Here is a 21,296-nt window from a genome sequence, read left to right as displayed (position 1 = left end):
TCTACCTACCTCCCCTCGGTGGGAAGGAAGGGTGAGCTGGTCTGGGCCATCTATGCTGCAGGGACCGTCCGGTGGGGAGGGTTAGTCGTTCCGGGCTGTCCATTTTCATCGAGAGGCCCTCTTATCCGCTCCGGGCCGGCCCCAGACTAGTGACGTTGCCTTGACGACTACGCACAGGAACGTTCATGCGCAGGGACTTCTGCTGCGCACGGACGTCCCTGTGTGTCGTCATCAAGGCAACGTCACTAGTCCGGGGCCGGCCAGGAGTGGAGAAGAGGGCCTTCCGGTGAAGATGGACAGCCCGGAACGACTAACCCTCCCCACCGGACGGTCCCTGCAGCATAGATGGCCCGGAACAGCTCACCCTTCCTTCCCACAGAGGGAAGGTGAGTAGAAAACTAAAGGGGGGTCTGGATGATGACGAAGGCTGCAGTGGTCTTCAATCTGGGGACCTCCAGATGTTTCAAAACTACAACTCCCAGCATGCCCGGACAGCCGATGGCTGTCCGGGCATGCTGGGAGTTGTAGTTGAAGACCACTGAGAAGGGATTGACAGGCGGAGAGTTCACTCGAGTATAAGCCGAGGGGGGGCGTTTTCAGCACGAAAAAACGGCTTATACTTGAGTATATACGGTATATGATTAGACAGGTGTACAAAGTTATAGGGCCCTATAACTGGGCTTTCCTCAATTCCCTTTATTTTCTATTTCGAGGGTACATGCACACCATCCATTTGTCTATTTGTGCAGCAGGAAGCCGGTAGGAGGATTTCACCATTTTTATACCTTTGCCGGATCTGTGCCACACCTCATTTATTTTAAAAAGCTGGCAAGAAGAAGCTGCTGACACATTTCTTGACAATAACCGGCTTTTGGCTGAAACTATGGTATGCTGTGGATCGGGTCAAAAATTAGCCAACCAAAATCACTAGCTGACTCTGCTTGCTTGTTTAGCTTTGTTTATTTATTTTATTTTTGCTTTATACATTGTACATTTTAGCCCCTATGGGTCAATCATTTTAAGGTAACCTTTCAATAGTTTAGTGTCAACAGAACACGCAACTTGCATGACCAGGAACATTGCTGTTTTACTCCTGGCCAACCCCATGTAAAGAATCTAGCAGACAGGCACATGGTAAGATGGAGCAGGCCCTTTGTAACAGCAAATGCCAGGCCCGCTCTCTGCCGGTCACATGACAGGGCCCACTTGAAGACTGGCCACTTTCAGCTAGGCTATGTTGTAAAAATTGAGGATAAGAAAAGGATGTTTAGAATGCAGTGTTAAAGGGGTACTCTGGTGGAAAATTTTTTTTTTAAATCAACTCATGCCAGGAAGTTATACAGATTTCTAAATTACTTCTATATAAAATTCTTAATCCTTCCAGTACTTATCAGCTACTGTATACTAGAGAGGAAGTTATTTTCTTTTTGAATTTATTTCCTGTCTAACCACACTGCTCTCTGCCTGCTGACACCTCTGTTTGTTTCAGAGCAGGATACGTTTGCTATGGGGATTTGCTCCTTCTCTGGACAGTTCCTGACATGGACAGAGGTGTCAGCAGAGAGCACTTTGGTCAGACAGAAAATAAATTGAAAAAGAAAATAACTTCCTCTGTAGCATACAACAGCAGAAAAGTACTGGAAGAATTACAATTTTTCAATAGAAGTAATTCACAGATCTGTTTAACTTTCTGGCACCAGTTGATTTAAAAACATTTTTTTTTCCACTGGAGTACCCCTTTGGTTGATTGGTGGGGTGCAGCAGTGTTGAGTGCTGCTTCATATGATGATGGTCTCACAGGCTGAAGCTTCACTGTGTAGTGCATTTAGGTCACGCTCTATGTTCCTGCCCACATTCCTATCAGCATACTTGCTTAGACAGGAGCTAGTGAGAGACCAGGTCTAGTGTTTGAGTCCAGAGACCACCAGTACACTAGTCACAAGTTGGTAATCTCTGGACTAGACAACCAGACCAGGGGGTGCACTGTGCATCATAATGTACCTTTTGGTACTGCCACACTTTTGAAGATTACAAACTCTGTCATCTAATCAAATGTATTTCAGTTCCTCATGGTGTTAGGGGTTGTGAGGAACTGAATTATATTTTAATACATGGTGGGCCAGTCCCTAGACCACTGGTACACTAGCCATTATCCTATTTTCTACAATCAGGAGAAATTAAATTAGATTTTAACCTCTTAAGGACGCAGGGCGTATGGATACGCCCTGCATCCCCAGTCCTTAAGGACGCAGGGCGTATCCGTACGCCCGTGGGAATTCCGGTCCCCAACCGGCTAGCGTTCAGCAGGCATCCCGGCATATCGCCCAGGGGGGTCATTATGCCCCCCCATGTCGGCAATCGCCGCAGATCGCTGGACAATTCAGTCCAGCGATCTGCGGCGATTACGGGTCAATAGGGTCTCCAGTGACCCGGTATTACTGGCTGTTCGGGGCCATCTCTGACGGCCCCGAACAGCCAGAGCCTGCAGGGGTGAGGTGGCACTGGTGCCACCTCACGATCGCCCTGATTCGTTGGCCGGATTACCGGCCGACCAATCAGGGCGCCTGCTGCGGGTGTCACTCCCGCACCCGCTCCGCCCCTCTTCCGGAGGGCGTGAGCGGGTGCGGGAAGACGACCCCGGGTGCTGGGGACCCCGATCCCCGGCGTCAATGTTGGGATCGGGGCCCCAGGAGCAGCGGCGGCGAGGGACAGCCTGCGATGGAGCAGCAGCAGGAGGTGAGTTACAGCCTCCTGCTGTTGCTTAGCAACAGCTCCCAGCATGCAAAAAGGGCATGCTGGGAGCTGTAGTTATGCAACAGCAGGAGGCAGACCACCACAACTCCCAGCATTCCCTTATGGGCATGCTGGGACTTATGGTTTTGCAACAGCTGGAGACACATTTTTTCTATGGAAAAGTGTACCTTCAGCTGTTGTATAACTACAACTCCCAGCTTGCACAAACAGCTAAAGTGCATGCTGGGAGTTGTAGTGGTGCATCTGCTGGTTGCATAACTACAACTCCCAGCATGCCCGTTGGCTGTCGGTGACTGCTGAGAGTTGTAGTTTTGCAACAGCTGAAGGCACACTGGTTGTGAAACTTAGAGTTTTTTTTTTTACCTAACTCAGTGTTTCACGACCGGTGTGCCTCCAGCTGTTGCAAACTACAACTCCCAGCAGTCACCTTACACCATGCACCGTACATGCTGGGAGTTGTAGTTTTGCAACAGCTGGAGGCACACTGGTTTTGAAACACTGAGTAAGGTCACAAACTCCGTGATACATAACCAGTGTGCCTACAGCTGTTGCAAAACTAAAACTCTCAGCATGTACAGTCTGTCAGTGCATGCTGGGAGTTGTAGTTTTGCAACAGCTGGATGTCCCCCCCCAATGTGAACGTACAGGGTACACTCACATGGGCGGAGGATTACAGTAAGTATCGGGCTGCAAGTTTGAGCTGCAGCAAATTTTCTGCAACAGCTCAAACTGCCAGCGAGAAACTACTGTGAACCCCCGCCCGTGCGACTGTACCCTAAAAACACTACACTACCACAAAATAAAATAAAAAGTGAAAAACACTACATATACACATACCCCTACACAGCCCCCCTCCCCAATAAAAATGAAAAACGTCTGGTACGCCACGGTTTCCAAAACGGTGCCTCCAGCTGTTGCAAAACAACAACTCCCAGTATTGTCGGACAGCCGTTGACTGACCAGGCATGCTGGGAGTTTTGCAACAGCTGGAGGCACCCTGTTTGGGAATCACTGGCGTAGAATACCCCTATGTCCACCCCTATGCAATCCCTAATTTAGGCCTAAATGCGCATGGCGCTCTCACTTTGGAGCCCTGTCGTATTTCAAGGCAACAGTTAAGGGTCACATATGGGGTATTGCCGTACTCGGGAGAAATTGGGCTTCAAATTTTGGGGGGTATTTTCTGCTTTTACCCTTTTTAAAAATGTAAAGTTTTGGGGAAAAGAAGCATTTTAGGTAAAAAATGTTTTATTTTTTTTACATATGCAATAGTCGTGAAACGCCTGTGGGGTATTAAGGTTCACTTAACCCCTTGTTACATTCCCCGAGGGCTCTAGTTTCCAAAATGGTATGCCATGTGGTTTTTTTTTTGCGGTCCTGGCACCATAGGGGCTTCCTAAATGCGGCATGCCCCCAGAGCAAAATTTGCTTTCAAAAAGCCAAATGTGACTCCTTCTCTTCTGAGACCTGTAGTGCGCCAACAGAGCACTTTTCACCCCCATATGGGGTGTTTTCTGAATCGGGAGAAATTGGGCTTCAAATTTTGGGGGGTATTTTCTGCTTTAACCCTTTGTATAAATGTAAATTTTTTGGGAAGCCAAGCATTTTAGGTAAATTTTTGTATTTTTTTTTTACATATGCAAAAGTCGTGAAACACCTGTAGGGTATTAAGGTTCACTTTACCCCTTGTTACGTTCCACGAGGGGTCTAGTTTCCAAAATGGTATGCCATGTGTTTTTTTTTTTGCTGTCCTGGCACCATAGGGGCTTCCTAAATGCAGCATGCCCCCAGAGCAAAATTTCCTTCAAAAAAGCCAAATGTGACTCCTTCTCTTCTGAGACCTGTAGTGCGCCAGCAGAGCACTTTTCCACCCCCATATGGGGTGTTTTCTGAATCGGGAGAAATTGCGCTTCAAATTTTGGGGGGTATTTTTTGCTATTACCCTTTTTAAAAATGTAAAACTTTAGGGAAACCAAGCATTTTAGGTAAAACATATTTTTTTTTTTTTACATATGCAAAAGTCGTGAATCACCTGTGGGGTATTAAGGTTCACATTACCCCTTGTTACGTTCCCCGAGGGGTCTAGTTTCCAAAATGGTATGCCATGTGGGGTTTTTTGCTGTTCTGACACCATAGGGGCTTCCTAAAGGTGACATGCCCCCCAAAAACCATTTGACGCTCCTTCCCTTCTGAGCCCTCTACTGCGCCCGCCGAACACTTTACATGGACATATGAGGTATGTGCTTACTCGAGAGAAATTGGTTTTCAAATACAAGTAAAAATTTTCTCCTTTTTACCCCTTGCAAAAATTCAAAAATTGGCTCTACAAGAACATGCGAGTGTAAAAAATGAAGATTTTGAATTTTCTCCTTCACTTTGCTGCTATTCCTGTGAAACCCGTAAAGGGTTAAAACACTTCCTGAATGTCATTTTGAATACTTTCGGGGGTGCAGTTTTTATAATGGGGTCATTTATGGGGTATTTCCAATATGAAGACCCTTCAAATCCACTTCAAACCTGAACTGGTCCCTGAAAAAAAGCGAGTTTCAAAATTTTGTGAAAAATTGGAAAATTGCTGCGGAACTTTGAAGCCCTCTGGTGTCTTCCAAAAGTAAGAACTCATCAATTTTATGATGCAAACATAAAGTGGACATATTGTATATGTGAATAAAAAAAAAATTTTTTGGGGAATATCCGTTTTCCTTACAAGCAGAGAGCTTCAAAGTTAGAAAAATGCAAAATTTTCAAATTTTTCATCAAATTTGGGGATTTTTCACCAAGAAAGGATGCAAGTTACCAAAAAATTTTACCACTACGTTAAAGTAGAATATGTCACGAAAAAACAATCTCGGAATCAGAATGATAACTAAAAGCATTCCAGAGTTATTAATGTTTAAAGTGACATTGGTCAGATTTGCAAAAAATGGCCGAGTCCTTAAGGTGAAAAAGGGATCAGTCCTTAAGGGGTTAAAGGGGTACTCCAGGGAAGTATATTTATATAAAAAAAAAGCTCCAAAGCCACCACCTCCCTGCATACTTTCCCTGTAAACGATCCTGCCTCATATACATGGCTCCTGTGGCCTCTTTTGTCTCTGTGGCTGCATGATAATTTTTCGACATTCCCTTGTCTACATCTCCCAGCAATCATTGCAGCTCTGCTCTGCAAGCCCCACCCTCCTGCTCTGAACAGCAGAGAGAGGTTCAGTGTCTGATTGGCTGAGGCTGCACACATCTCCCAGTTCTCAGCACTAAAGGGAGCATGAATTATCAGTGCAGCAAAGAAACCACATGGTCTGTGTCTCTCAGGAGGGTGGGGGCTGATTTTAGTGAGGGATTTGTGTTACGCCGAGCGCTCCGGGTCCCCGCTCCTCCCCGGAGCGCTCGCTACACTCTCCTCACTGCAGCGCTCCGGTCAGATCCACTGACCCGGGGCGCTGCGATACCGCCTCCAGCCGGGATGCGATTCGCGATGCGGGTAGCGCCCGCTCGCGATGCGCACCCCGGCTCCCGTACCTGACTCGCTCCCCGTCGGTCCTGTCCCGGCGCGCGCGGCCCCGCTCCTTAGGGCGCGCGCGCGCCGGGTCTTTGCGATTTAAAGGGCCACTGCGCCGCTGATTGGCGCAGTGGTTCCAATTAGTCTGATCACCTGTGCACTTCCCTATATGACCTCACTTCCCTTGCACTTCCTTGCCGGATCTTGTTGCCATCGTGCCAGTGAAAGCGTTTCCTTGTGTGTTCCTAGCCTGTGTTCCAGACCTCCTGCCGTTGCCCCTGACTACGATCCTTGCTGCCTGCCCCGACCTTCTGCTACGTCCGACCTTGCTTCTGTCTACTCCCTTGTACCGCGCCTATCTTCAGCAGCCAGAGAGGTGAGCCGTTGCTAGTGGATACGACCTGGTCACTACCGCCGCAGCAAGACCATCCCGCTTTGCGGCGGGCTCTGGTGAAAACCAGTAGTGACTTAGAACCGGTCCACTAGCACGGTCCACGCAATCCCTCTCTGGCACAGAGGATCCACCTCCTGCCAGCCGGCATCGTGACAGTAGATCCGGCCATGGATCCCGCTGAAGTTCCTCTGCCAGTTGTCGCTGACCTCACCACGGTGGTCGCCCAGCAGTCACAACAGATAGCGCAACAAGGCCAACTGCTGTCTCAACTGACCGTTATGCTACAGCAGTTACTACCTCAGCTTCAGCAATCATCTCCTCCGCCAGCTCATGCACCTCCTCCGCAGCGAGTGGCCGCTCCTGGTCTACGCCTATCCTTGCCGGATAAATTTGATGGGGACTCTAAGTTTTGCCGTGGCTTTCTTTCCCAATGCTCCCTGCACTTGGAGATGATGTCGGACCAGTTTCCCACTGAAAGGTCTAAGGTGGCTTTCGTAGTCAGCCTTCTGTCTGGAAAAGCCCTGTCTTGGGCCACACCGCTCTGGGACCGCAATGACCCCGTCACTGCCTCTGTACACTCCTTTTTCTCGGAAATCCGAAGTGTCTTTGAGGAACCTGCCCGAGCCTCTTCTGCTGAGACTGCCCTGTTGAACCTGGTCCAGGGTAATTCTTCCGTTGGCGAGTATGCCGTACAATTCCGTACTCTTGCTTCAGAATTATCCTGGAATAATGAGGCCCTCTGCGCGACCTTTAAAAAAGGCCTATCCAGCAACATTAAAGATGTTCTGGCCGCACGAGAAATCCCTGCTAATCTACATGAACTCATTCACCTAGCCACTCGCATTGACATGCGTTTTTCCGAAAGGCGTCAGGAGCTCCGCCAGGATATGGACTCTGTTCGCACGAGGCGTTTCTTCTCCTCGGCTCCTCTCTCCTCTGGTCCCCTGCAATCCGTTCCTGTGCCTCCCGCCGTGGAGGCTATGCAGGTTGACCGGTCTCGCCTGACACCTCAAGAGAGGACACGACGCCGCATGGAGAACCTCTGCCTGTACTGTGCTAGTACCGAACACTTCCTGAAGGATTGTCCTATCCGTCCTCCCCGCCTGGAAAGACGTACGCTGACTCCGCACAAAGGTGAGACAGTCCTTGATGTCTACTCTGCTTCTCCACGTCTTACTGTGCCTGTGCGGATGTCTGCCTCTGCCTTCTCCTTTTCTACTATGGCCTTCTTGGACTCCGGATCTGCAGGAAATTTTATTTTGGCCTCTCTCGTCAACAGGTTCAACATCCCAGTGACCAGTCTCGCCAGACCCCTCTACATCAATTGTGTAAACAATGAAAGATTGGACTGTACCATACGTTTCCGCACGGAGCCCCTTCTAATGTGCATCGGATCTCATCACGAGAGGATTGAACTTTTGGTCCTCCCCAATTGCACTTCTGAAATTCTCCTTGGACTTCCCTGGCTTCAACTTCATTCCCCAACCCTGGATTGGTCCACTGGGGAGATCAAGAGTTGGGGGCCCTCTTGTTCCAAGGACTGCCTAAAACCGGTTCCCAGTAACCCTTGCCGTGACTCTGTGGTTCCTCCTGTAACCGGTCTCCCTAAGGCCTATATGGACTTTGCGGATGTTTTTTGCAAAAAACAAGCTGAGACTCTACCTCCTCACAGGCCTTATGATTGTCCTATCGACCTCCTCCCGGGCACTACTCCACCCCGGGGCAGAATTTATCCTCTATCCGCCCCAGAGACTCTTGCCATGTCTGAATACGTCCAGGAAAATTTAAAAAATGGCTTTATCCGTAAATCCTCCTCTCCTGCCGGAGCCGGATTTTTCTTTGTGTCCAAAAAAGATGGCTCCCTACGTCCTTGCATTGACTACCGCGGTCTTAATAAAATCACGGTTAAGAACCGCTACCCCCTACCCCTCATCTCTGAACTCTTTGATCGCCTCCAAGGTGCCCACATCTTTACTAAACTGGACTTAAGAGGTGCTTATAATCTCATCCGCATCAGAGAGGGGGATGAATGGAAAACGGCATTTAACACCAGAGATGGACACTTTGAGTATCTGGTCATGCCCTTTGGCCTGTGCAACGCCCCTGCCGTCTTCCAAGACTTTGTTAATGAAATTTTTCGTGATCTTTTATACTCCTGTGTTGTTGTATATCTGGACGATATCCTGATTTTTTCTGCCAATCTAGAAGAACACCGCCAGCATGTCCGTATGGTTCTTCAGAGACTTCGTGACAATCAACTCTATGCCAAAATAGAGAAATGTCTGTTTGAATGCCAATCTCTTCCTTTCCTAGGATACTTGGTCTCTGGCCAGGGACTACAAATGGATCCAGACAAACTCTCTGCCGTCTTAGATTGGCCACGCCCCTCCGGACTCCGTGCTATCCAACGCTTTTTGGGGTTCGCCAATTATTACAGGCAATTTATTCCACATTTTTCTACCGTTGTGGCTCCTATCGTGGCTTTAACCAAAAAAAATGCCGATCCCAAGTCTTGGCCTCCTCAAGCGGAAGACGCCTTTAAACGGCTCAAGTCTGCCTTTTCTTCGGCTCACGTGCTCTCCAGACCTGACCCTTCCAAACCCTTCCTATTGGAGGTTGATGCCTCCTCAGTAGGAGCTGGAGCTGTCCTTCTACAAAAAAATTCTTCCGGGCATGCTGTTACTTGTGGTTTTTTTTCTAGGACCTTCTCTCCGGCGGAGAGGAACTACTCCATCGGGGATCGAGAGCTTCTAGCCATTAAATTAGCACTTGAGGAATGGAGGCATCTGCTGGAGGGATCAAGATTTCCAGTTATTATTTACACTGATCACAAGAACCTCTCCTACCTCCAGTCTGCCCAACGGCTGAATCCTCGCCAGGCCAGGTGGTCTCTGTTCTTTGCCCGATTTAATTTTGAAATTCACTTTCGGCCTGCCGATAAGAACATTAGGGCCGATGCTCTCTCTCGTTCCTCGGATGCTTCTGAAGTTGAACTCTCTCCGCAACACATCATTCCTCCTGACTGCCTGATTTCCACTTCTCCAGCCTCCATCAGGCAAACTCCTCCAGGAAAGACCTTTGTTTCTCCACGCCAACGCCTCGGAATCCTCAAATGGGGTCACTCCTCCCATCTCGCAGGTCATGCGGGCATCAAGAAATCTGTGCAACTCATCTCTCGCTTCTATTGGTGGCCGACTCTGGAGACGGATGTTGTGGACTTTGTGCGAGCCTGCACTATCTGTGCCCGGGATAAGACTCCTCGCCAGAAGCCCGCTGGTTTTCTTCATCCTCTGCCTGTCCCCGAACAGCCTTGGTCTCTGATTGGTATGGATTTTATTACTGATTTACCCCCTTCCCGTGGCAACACTGTTATTTGGGTGGTCGTTGATCGATTCTCCAAAATGGCACATTTCATCCCTCTTCCTGGTCTTCCTTTAGCGCCTCAGTTGGCTAAACAATTTTTTGTACACATTTTTCGTCTTCACGGGTTGCCTACGCAGATCGTCTCGGATAGAGGCGTCCAATTCGTGTCTAAATTCTGGAGGGCTCTCTGTAAACAACTCAAGATTAAATTAAATTTTTCTTCTGCATATCATCCTCAATCCAATGGACAAGTAGAAAGAGTTAACCAGGTCTTGGGTGATTATTTACGACATTTTGTTTCCTCCCGCCAGGATGACTGGGCAGATCTTCTTCCATGGGCCGAATTCTCGTATAACTTCAGAGTCTCTGAATCTTCCTCCAAATCCCCATTTTTCGTGGTATACGGCCGTCACCCTCTTCCCCCCCTCCCTACCCCGTTGCCCTCTGGTCTGCCCGCTGTGGATGAAATTTCTCGTGACCTTTCCATCATATGGAGAGAGACCCAAAATTCTCTCCTACAGGCTTCATCACGCATGAAGAAGTTCGCGGATAAGAAAAGAAGAGCTCCTCCCATTTTTTCCCCTGGAGACAAGGTATGGCTCTCCGCTAAATATGTCCGCTTCCGTGTCCCTAGCTACAAGTTGGGACCACGCTATCTTGGTCCTTTCAAAATTTTGTGCCAGATTAATCCTGTCTCTTACAAACTTCTTCTTCCTCCTTCTCTTCGTATTCCTAATGCCTTTCACGTTTCTCTTCTTAAACCACTTATCATCAACCGTTTCTCTCCCAAATCTGTTCCTCCCACTCCTGTTTCCGGCTCCTCGGACATCTTCTCCGTCAAAGAGATTCTGGCATCCAAAAAGGTCAGAGGGAAAACCTTTTTTTTAGTGGATTGGGAGGGTTGTGGTCCAGAAGAGAGATCCTGGGAACCTAAGGACAATATCCTAGACAAAAGTCTGCTCCTCAGGTTCTCAGGCTCTAAGAAGAGGGGGAGACCCAAGGGGGGGGGGTACTGTTACGCCGAGCGCTCCGGGTCCCCGCTCCTCCCCGGAGCGCTCGCTACACTCTCCTCACTGCAGCGCTCCGGTCAGATCCACTGACCCGGGGCGCTGCGATACCGCCTCGAGCCGGGATGCGATTCGCGATGCGGGTAGCGCCCGCTCGCGATGCGCACCCCGTCTCCCGTACCTGACTCGCTCCCCGTCGGTCCTGTCCCGGCGCGCGCGGCCCCGCTCCTTAGGGCGCGCGCGCGCCGGGTCTTTGCGATTTAAAGGGCCACTGCGCCGCTGATTGGCGCAGTGGTTCCAATTAGTCTGATCACCTGTGCACTTCCCTATATCACCTCACTTCCCTTGCACTTCCTTGCCGGATCTTGTTGCCATCGTGCCAGTGAAAGCGTTTCCTTGTGTGTTCCTAGCCTGTGTTCCAGACCTCCTGCCGTTGCCCCTGACTACGATCCTTGCTGCCTGCCCCGACCTTCTGCTACGTCCGACCTTGCTTCTGTCTACTCCCTTGTACCGCGCCTATCTTCAGCAGCCAGAGAGGTGAGCCGTTGCTAGTGGATACGACCTGGTCACTACCGCCGCAGCAAGACCATCCCGCTTTGCGGCGGGCTCTGGTGAAAACCAGTAGTGACTTAGAACCGGTCCACTAGCACGGTCCACGCAATCCCTCTCTGGCACAGAGGATCCACCTCCTGCCAGCCGGCATCGTGACAATTTGGCTGAATGATGTTGTTCCCTCACTTCATGCATGTAAGTGACAACCAAAGAAGGGATGCTTTTAGTGAGAGATTTGGCTGAATGATGTTGTTCCCTCACTTCATGCATGTATGTGACAGCCAAAGAAGGTAAACTGCTCTTTATAGCTAATTAATGATATTTAGGCAATTAAATAGGTTGATGAGAGGGAAACGATGGACTATGGGATTAGTTCTCTTAATACCCCTCACAATTCAACAGGATAGAGGATAACTTGTTGAACAATGAGGTCCAACTGCTGGGACCCCCATTATTAAAAAAAGAAAAAGAAAAGAAAAATGAATTCTCTATAGTGCTTCTGAACATTTTGGTATGCAATAAATTGTTGCAGTATTGCCTTGACATAGGTTATGCTTGACAACCCCTTCCACATATCTATACTACCCCTTCCACATATCTATAGGGCTGCATTAACCCTCTTTGTCATAGATGTACTAATATCAGTTTCCTGTCACATAGGTATTCTGATGTATACAATGGCCTACTGGAACCGGACCAATTCAGTTAACTTCTTAAAAGGAATCTTTCACCAGATTTATGCTGCTCTATCTGGTGACCTGGTAACAGTGACCCTGAGTAAATTGCTGCATTAGTTTTCTTTGTAGGTGCCGCATATATAATTAAATCGCTGTTTAACATTGCAGAATACTGAGTGTCCTACATTGTTCAGCTCGGTGTAATCCTACAGAGGTAACTGCCGCGATTCCGGATTTTAGCCTTGATCTGAAATTGCCTTAACTGTAACCTGAAAAAATTCTCCTGCTTCAATTAGTTTAGCAAAATAATGTACATTAGTAGAAGGTCAGAAATCACTAATCGTACTTTATCATATCAAATACCAGAACAATGTCCTTCAAGAAATTCTGATTAAATCAGTGTGTATAGAAAATGCTGTATCATCTAAATTCTTTACTATGTTGTATAATTTTTTTCATGCCTATAAAATGTTCCTCTATGGCAATATTAAGTTAACCTTTAAAGCATACCCATCATCTAAATTTTATTTTTTATTTATTTATTACTGTATGCCGTAATGAATATACACTGCACAAAAAATAAAGGGAACACTAAGATAACACATCCTAGATCTGAATGAATGAACTAATCATATGAAATACTTTTGTCTTTACATACTTGAATGTGCTGACAACAAAATCACACAAAAATTATCAATGGAAATCAAATTTATCAACCCATAGAGGTCTGGATATGTCACACTCAAAATCAAAGTGGAAAATCACACTACAGGCTGATCCAACTTGTAATGTCCTTAAAACAAGTCAAAATGATGCTCAGTAGTGTGTGTGGCCTCCACGTGCCCGTATGATCTCCCGACAACGCCTGGGCAGGCTCCTGATGAGGTAGCGGATGGTCTCCTGAGGGATGTCCTTCCAGACCTGGACTAAAGGATCTGCCAACCCCTGGACAGTCTGTGCTGCAACATGGCGTTGGTGGATAGAGCGATACCGATACATGATGTCCCAGATGTGCTCAATCTGATTCAGGTCTGGGGAATGGGCGGGCCAGTCCATAGCATCAATGCCTTCCTCTTGTAGGAACAGCTGAAACACTCCAGCCACATGAGTTCTAGCATTGTTTTACATTAGGAGGAACCCAGAGCCAACCGCACCAGCATATGGTCTCACAAGGCGTCTGGGGATCTCGTCTCGGTACCTAATGGCAGTCAGGCTACCTCGGGCAAGCACATGGAGGGCTGTGTGGCCCCCAAAAGAAATGCCACCCCACACCATTACTGACTCACCACCAAACAGGTCATGCTGGAGGATGTTGCAGGCAGCACAATGTTCTCCACGGCGTCTCAAGACTCTGTCACATGTGCTTAGTGTAAACCTGCTTTTATCTGTGAAGAGCACAGGGCGCCAGTGGCGAATCTTGGTGTTCTCTGGCAAATGCCAAATGTCCTGCACGGTGTTGGGCTGTAAGCACAACCACCAACTATGGACGTCGGGCCCTCATACCACCCTGAAGTCTGTTTCTGACCGTTTGAGTGGACACATGCACAGTTGTGTCCTGCTGGAGGTCATTTGGTAGGGCTCTGGCAGTGCTCCTCCTGCTCCTCCTTGCACAAAGGTGGAGGTAGTGGTCCTGCTGCTGGGTTGTTGCCCTCCTACAGCCTCCTCCATGTCTCCTGATGTACTGGCCTGTCTCCTGGTAGCGCCTCCATGCTCTGGACACTACGCTGACAGACACAGCAAACCTTCTTGCCACAGCTCGCCTTGATGTGCAATCCTGGATGAGCTGCACTACCTGAGCCACTTGTGTTGGTTGTAGACTCCGTCTCATGCTACTATTAGAGTGAAAGCACCGCCAGTATTCAAAAGTGACCAAAACATCAGACAGGAAGCATAGGAACTGAGAAGTGGTCTGTGGTCACCACCTGCAGAACCACTCCTTTATTGGGGTTTCTTGCTAATTGCCTATAATTTCAGTGTTGCTTCCTGAGTGGACTGTGATTTCACAGAAGTGTGATTGACTTGGAGTTACATTGTGTTGTTTAAGTGTTCCCTTTATTTTTTTGAGCAGTGTATCTGTAATGTATCTTTTTAAGACAAATGCATCTTTGTCCACCTATCAGAATCACTTTCCTCCTATACTTAGCTGTTGTACTGTTGGTTCAGAAATTTTGAACTAAGTGAATACTATGTCAACAATTAGGCATAAAAATAGATGAATATTCTATTGTCACTGAAAAACTATATTATGTAGAGCTGTAAAATGTGGATAGGGAGTCTGTCTGGACACACCTGCAGGATTCTTCTACTGAACAGTTCATTGTCTACTATTAGACTATTTTACACTATTCACTTCAGGGTATTTTCCTAATGATAATATCTTAAACACTCGGCGGCGGCCATATTTGTTTTGTTTGTGTTGGGATTTGCAGACAGCTATTTTTCACATCTCATGGGGAAGAACATATTGAGCTAAGGGGCCTAATTCAAACAGGTATATACAGCCCAGTGTAATAGGCCTAGGGATCAGCCAATAACCAAGCAAATGCTCGTTCTTCAGCTGATCACACTTTTAAGATGGTCATGAAAACACATTTAATTGGCCACACATCTTGGCTGCATGAATGATCAAGCAATATCATGGGAATCTCATCCGGAATACTTAACAAAACCTTCTTCTAGTTCATTAGAAGCTGACACAAAACTGGAAGCTGGAGGATAGGATGTAGTGCTCTTGAGTGTGGGCGTCATAGTAGATAGTATTATACAGTAGTCATTTATATATATATAGAGACAAAGCTTTTTTTTCCCATGCAGAGGGGGCCCAGGAATGTCACAGCTCCATTGGTCACCACCAGCAGATGACTATATGGTCTTAATGCACAGTAATACAACGTGGCTCTAATGTGATACAGGAAAGTTCAGAGACATATTTGAAGGTGTGCCTCAAAAACATAGAAGGAATTCTGATCAGGGGGTAACTATAGGGGATGCAAAGGGTGCAGTTGCACCTTGGCCCAGAAGCCTAAGGGGTCCTTAACCCCTTAAGGACCTGGGGTTTTTCTGTTTTTGCATTTTTGTTTTTTCCTTACCTTTAAAAAATCATAACTCTTTCACCTAAAAATCCATATGATGGCTTATTTTTTGCGCCACCAATTCTACTTTGTAATGATGTCAGTCATTTTACCCAAAAATAAACGGCGAAACGGAAAAAAAATCAATGTGAGACAAAATTGGGAAAAAAACGCCATTTTGTAACTTTTGGGGGCTTCAGTTTCTATTCTGTACATTTTTCGGTAAAAATGACACCTTATCTTTATTCTGTAGGTCCATATGGTTAAAATGATACCCTACTTATATAGGTTTGATTTTGTTGTACTTCTGGAAAAAATCTAAACTACATGCAGGAAAATGTATACGTTTAAAATTGTCATCTTCTGACCCCTTTTTTATTTTTCCGCGTATGGGGCGGTATGAGGGCTTATTTTTTGCGCCGTGATCTGAAGTTTTTAGCAGTACCATATTTGCATTGATAGGACTATTTTTGGCTTTGGAATTTTTTTGCGCGCACGCCATTGACCGTGTGGTTTAATTAATGATATATTTTTATAATTCGGACATTTCCTCATAACATGTCTGAACGTGGGGGTCCCATCACTCTATCATCCGGTGCACAGAGCAAACTTCGCTCTGTGCCTGATGACTAGCGATGCGGTGCTGGAGGCTCATGACATCACGGCTGTGCCCCCTCGTGACATCACGCCCTCCCTTTCAATGCAATGGCCGCCACACCCCCTTCCATAGACTTGCATTGAGAGGGCGTGACGTCTCGGGGGGCATGTTTAGCAGAACGTGTAGCAATACATGGGTCTAACGAAATGTATCTTTTTTATTATGAAATGTTTATTAATTTTTAACCCCTTAAGGACTGAGCCCTTTTTCACCTTAAGGACTCGGCCATTTTTTGCAAATCTGACCACTGTCACTTTAAACATTAATAACTCTGGAATGCTTTTAGTTATCATTCTGATTCCGAGAATGTTTTTTCGTGACATATTCTACTTTAACATAGTGGTAAAATTTTGTGGTAACTTGCATCCTTTCTTGGTGAAAAATCCCAAAATTTGATGAAAAATTAGAAAATTTTGCATTTTTCTAACTTTGAAGCTCTCTGCTTGTAAGGAAAATGGATATTCCAAATAATTTTTTTTTATTCCCATTTCCAATATGTCTACTTTATGTTTGCATCATAAAATTGACAAGTTTTTACTTTTGGAAGACACCAGAGGGCTTCAAAGTTCAGCAGCAATTTTCCAATTTTTCACAAAATTTTTAAACTCGCTTTTTTTCAGGGACCAGTTCAGGTTTGAAGTGGATTTGAAGGGTCTTCATATTAGAAATACCCCATAAATTACCCCATTATAAAAACTGCACCCCCCAAAGTATTCAAAATGACATTCAGTAAGCGTTTTAACTCTTTAGGGGTTTCACAGGAATAGCAGAAAAGTGAAGGAGAAAATTCACAATCTTAATTTTTTACACTCGCATGTTCTTGTAGACCCAATTTGTTAGTTTTTGCAAGGGATAAAAAGGAGAAAATTTTTACTTGTATTTCAAACTCAATTTTTCTCGAGTAAGCACATACCTCATATGTATATGTTAATTGTTCGGCGGGCGCAGTAGAGGGCTCAGAAGGGAAGGAGCGACAAATGGTTTTTGGGGGGCATGTCACCTTTAGGAAGCCCCTATGGTGCCAGAACAGCAAAAAACCCCACATGGCATATTATTTTGTAAACTAGACCCCTTGGGGAACATAACAAAGGGTAAAGTAAACCTTAATACCCTACAGGTGATTTTTGCATATGTAAAAAAAAAAAAATGTACCGTATTTATCGGCGTATAACATGCACTTTTTAGGCTAAAATTTTTAGCCTAAAGTCTGTGTGCGTGTTATACGCCGATACACCCCCAGGAAAGGCAGGGGGAGAGAGGCCGTCGCTGCTCGCTTCTCTCCCCCTGCCTTCCCTGGGGTCTAGAGCGCTGCTGTCGGCCCTTCTCACCCCCTGGTTATCGGCGCCGCTGCCCGTTCTGTCCCCCTGACTATCGGTGCCGGCGCCGATAGCCAGGGGGAGAGAAGAGGCAAGGGCACCCATTGCCGGCGCCGCTGCCCCGTTGCCTCCCCCCATCCCCGGTGGCATAATTACCTGACTCGGGTCAGCGCTGCTGCAGGCCTCCGACGTGCGTCCCCAGCGTCGTTGCTATGCGCTGAACGGCGCGGCGCATGACGTCAGTGCGCCACGCCGTGCATAGCAACGATGCTGGGGACGCACGACGGAGGCCTGCAGCAGCGCGGACCCGACTCAGGTAATTATGCCACCAGGGATGGGGGGGAGGCAACGGGGCAGCGGCGCCGGCAATGGGTGCCGCTGCCCCTTCTCTCCCCCTGGCTGTCGGCGCCGCTTCTCTCCCCCTGGCTATCGGCGCCGGCACCGATAGTCAGGGGAACAAAACGGGCAGCGGCACTGATAACCAGGGGGTGAAAAGGGCCGACAGCAGTGCTCTAGACCCCAGGAAAGGCAGGGGGAGAGAAGCGGGCAGCGACGGCCTCTCTCCCTCTGCCTTTCCTGGGGGTATATCGGGGTATACACGCGCACACACGCACCCTCATTTTACCATGGATATTTGGGTAAAAAACTTTTTTTACCCAAATATCCTTGGTAAAATGAGGGTGCGTGTTATAGGCCGGTGCGTGGTATACCCCGATAAATACGGTACCTAAAATGCTTGGTTTCCCAAAAGTTTTACATTTTTAAAAAGGGTAATAGCAGAACAAAAAGCCAAAATTTGAAGCCCAATTTCTCCCGATTCAGAAAACACCCCATATGGGGGTGAAAAGTGCTCTGCTGGCGCACTACAAGTCTCAGAAGAGAAGGAGTCACATTTGGCTTTTTTGAAGGAAATTTTGCTCTGGGGGCATGCCGCATTTAGGAAGCCCCTATGGTGCCAGAACAGCAAAAAAAAAACACATGGCATACTATTTTGGAAACTAGACCCCTCGGGGAATGTAACAAGGGGTTAAGTGAACCTTAATACCCCACAGGCTTTTCACGACTTTTGCATATGTAAAAGAAATTTTTTTTTTTACCTAAAATGCTTTTTACCCCAAAATTTGTAACACAATTTCTCCCGAGTACGGCGATACCCCATATGTGACCCTAAACTGTTGCCTTGAAATACGATAGGGCTCCAAAGTTAGAGCGCCATGCGCATTTGAGGCCTAAATTAGGGATTGCATAGGGGTGGACATAGGGGAATTCTACGCCAGTGATTCCCAAACAGGGTGCCTCCAGCTGTTGTAAAACTACCAGCATGCCTAGACAGTCAGTGGCTGTCTGGTAATACTGGGAGTAGTTGTTTTGCAACAGCTGGAGGCTCCGTTTTGGAAACCGTGGCGTACCAGACGTTTTTCATTTTTATTGGGGAGGGGAGGGGGCTGTGTAGGGGTATGTGTATATGTAGTGTTTTTTTACTTTTTATTTTATTTTGTGGTAGTGTAGTGGTTTTAGGGTACAGTTGCACGGGCGGGGGTTCACAGTAGTTTCTAACTACTCAAACTTGCAGCCCGATACTTACTGTAAACCTCCGCCCATGTGAGTGTACCCTGTACATTCACATGGGGGGGGGGGGGGAACATCCAGCTGTTGCAAAACTACAACTCCCAGCATGCGCTGACAGACTGTACATGCTGAGAGTTTTAGTTTTGCAACAGCTGTAGGCACACTGGTTATGTATCACTGAGTTTGTGACCTTACTCAGTGTTTCAAAACCAGTGTGCCTCCAGCTGTTGCAAAACTACAACTCTCAGCAGTCACCGACAGCCAATGGGCATGCTGGGAGTTGTAGTTATGCAACCAGCAGATGCACCACTACAACTCCCAGCATGCACTTTATCTGTTTGTGCAAGCTGGGAGTTGTAGTTATACAACAGCTGAAGGTACACTTGTCCATAGAAAAAATGTGCCTCCAGCTGTTGCAAAACCATAAGTCCCAGCATGCCCATAAGGAAATGCTGGGAGTTGTGGTGGTCTGCCTCCTGCTGTTGCATAACTACAGCTCCCAGCATGCCCTTTTTGCATGCTGGGAGCTGTTGCTAAGCAACAGCAGGAGGCTGTCACTCACCTCCTGCTGCTGCTCCGTCGAAGGACAGTCCCTCGCCTCGGCCGTCGCTCCTGGGGCCCCGATCCCAACAGGGACGACGGGGATCGGAGTCCCCAGCACCTGGGGTCTTCTTCCCGCACCCGCTCACGTCCTCCGGAAGAGGGGCGGAGCGGGTGCGGGAGTGACACCCGCAGCAGGCACCCTGATTGGTCGGCCGGTAAACCAGTGCCACCTCACCCCTGCAGGCTCTGGCTGTTCGGGGCCGTCAGAGACGGCCCAGATCAGCCAGTAATTCCGGGTCACCAGGTCACTGGAGACCCGATTGACCCGGAATCGCCGCAGATCGCTGGACTGAATTGTCCTGCGATCTGCGGCCATCGCCGACATGGGGGGGCATACTGACCCCCCTGGGCGATATGCCGGGATGCCTGCTGAATGATTTCAGCAGGCATCCGGCTCCGGTCCCCAACCGGCTAACGGTGGGGACCGGAATTCCCACGGGCGTATGGATACGCCCTGCGTCCTTAAGGACTCGGAATGCAGGGCGTATCCATACGCCCTGCGTCCTTAAGAGGTTAAACAGGGATCAATTTATGTGAGGGGGTAAAGCACTAAAAATGTAGCCGACAATAATAAAAATGTATTGTGTGCGTGTTTTTCACTTTTTTATTTTTTTTTTACATTTTTTAGGTAGTACTACTAGTCCCAGCATGGAACACCCTCTTCCATGATGGGAGTAGTAGTTACCTGTACTAATTGACAGATTGCCGGTGTCCCTTGCAATCCTCTTGTATAATGTATAGATGCGGCGGCAGCTCTTCTATGGTCCCTGCACTGACGTACATATACACATATTCATATTTCCCGCAGAGCTGTGATTGGCCAGATGGTTCCAGCCAATCACAGCTCTCTGTGAGAAATAGGAATATGTGTATATATACGGCCGTGCAGGGGACCATAGGAGAGCGCCGGCCGCAGCATCCATACATTATAAAGGAGCATCACAGCGGGTGTCAGGAGTGATACCCGCAGTGATCTTTCCTTTACTAAAAATACTACTACTTCAAACATGGAGTACACTCTGCTCCATGCTGGGAGCTGTAGTACCTGCATTAATAGACAGATCGCAGCGGGTGTCAGAAGTTACACTTGCTGCAATATGTCTATTAATGCAGGTACTACAGCTCCCAGCATGGAGCAGAGTGTGCTCCATGTTGGGAGTATTAGTACCTGCAGTAAGGGACAGATACCAGCGGATGTCACTCCTCCTGACACCCTCTGCGATGTCCTTATGTGAATGTCGGGATAAGCTGTTCTCAGGGCTACAGAGCCGGGAGAACAGCTGACGCTGAGCTGTAGGTATACATCGTATATCTACTGCCCAGCAAGAACTTACAGTGAGCCTGCAGTGTGTATACAGTATACACATTTCTAGCTGTGTGCTATGCGCAAGCCCAGCAAGGAAAGAGTTAACTTACACTGCTGGACAGTGTAGGTTAACCCTTTGGGCGGTATACACTATATACAGCTATCTATAGATAGCTGTATATAGTGTATACAGAAGACGAAGTCCGCTTACTTCCCTCGAGTACGTGGTCCGTGTAGCTCCGCCCCCTAGTGATGACATCATACAGAAGGGAACAAGGCTAGTTAATCTGAAGCTCTGTTCACATTGTCCGTTTTGTATAATCTAGAGAAAGAAAGGAAGGCGCCTCATGTGCGGGATCAGTAGATCTTGCAGGTGGGGGTAGGGGACAGTGATTCCCAAGCCACTTACCAAAGTTGGTTGTGTGCCCACACACAACAAGGTTAAGAGCAGAAGAGATATGGAAGAAGGTCCACTGCAGCCCTCCTGGGTAAGAGTAGAATCAAAAGCGAATGACCAGGGAGTCAGGAGTTTG

The sequence above is a fragment of the Hyla sarda genome, chromosome 5, assembly GCF_029499605.1.
Source record: "Hyla sarda isolate aHylSar1 chromosome 5, aHylSar1.hap1, whole genome shotgun sequence".
Taxonomy (NCBI): domain Eukaryota; kingdom Metazoa; phylum Chordata; class Amphibia; order Anura; family Hylidae; genus Hyla; species Hyla sarda.
The sequence above is the reverse complement of the archived record's forward strand: the minus strand, read 5'-3'. Positions refer to the sequence as shown.